Genomic DNA, 820 nt, shown 5'->3' on the forward strand with positions numbered 1-820 from the left:
CTTTGCATACTTACAGAGGGACATACGCGCGTGCTCCCAAAAAAGGGGCATGGCCTGAGTAAAGGGGGCATAGCTTCACGGGAGGACCTGCGATCGCGAGCCACTCCCCCGTTTTCATCACTGAGGGGGCATGCCCAGCGCCCTGTGAGCTGCTGGCATGCCCTCTCTCCCTCTGTGTGCACTGAATAGACGCTGAGCAGGGCAGCGAGAGACAGAGCCCCCAACTGCCCCCCCCCCCCCACTGCGGGACACTGCGGCCCGCGGGTGGGACAGCGGGAAAGTCCCTAAAAACCGTGACTGTCCCGCGAAAATCGGGACAGTTGGGAGGTATGTACCTGGCTGACCTGTGGCTCTCCAGATGTTGTGAAAGTCCCTGCATGCCCTGCCACACTTTTAGAATTCCCTAATAGCAAAACTGTGGCAGGGCATGCTGGAACTTGTAGTTTCACAACAGCTGGAGAGCCACAGGTCAGCCATGCCTCAGGGAGAGGATAACAGGGTATGAGGGGTGAACACACACAGAGAACACACACAGAGGAGCAGTAGTTATGGAGACATGAAGAGCAGATAACAGGGGGGCACAGGGCAGGTGGTGGCAGTGGGTATATAATAATGTTTCCAATATTAGTGTACAGCGGCCACTGTAATACCCAGCAGATGAGAGTCTGTGGCGCCCGTATACTAACCATACACCCGGCATGCAGGCACCTGGCTGCTAATAAAAACTAAAACTACAACACCCTTTGTATTTTGGAACGCATAGACAGGAAGTGCGGTGGAACGCATAGACGGAAGCGCGGCGGTGAAACGCACAGGCGAG

Source organism: Pseudophryne corroboree, chromosome 3, assembly GCF_028390025.1.
Source record: "Pseudophryne corroboree isolate aPseCor3 chromosome 3, aPseCor3.hap2, whole genome shotgun sequence".
NCBI classification, from domain to species: Eukaryota; Metazoa; Chordata; class Amphibia; order Anura; family Myobatrachidae; genus Pseudophryne; species Pseudophryne corroboree.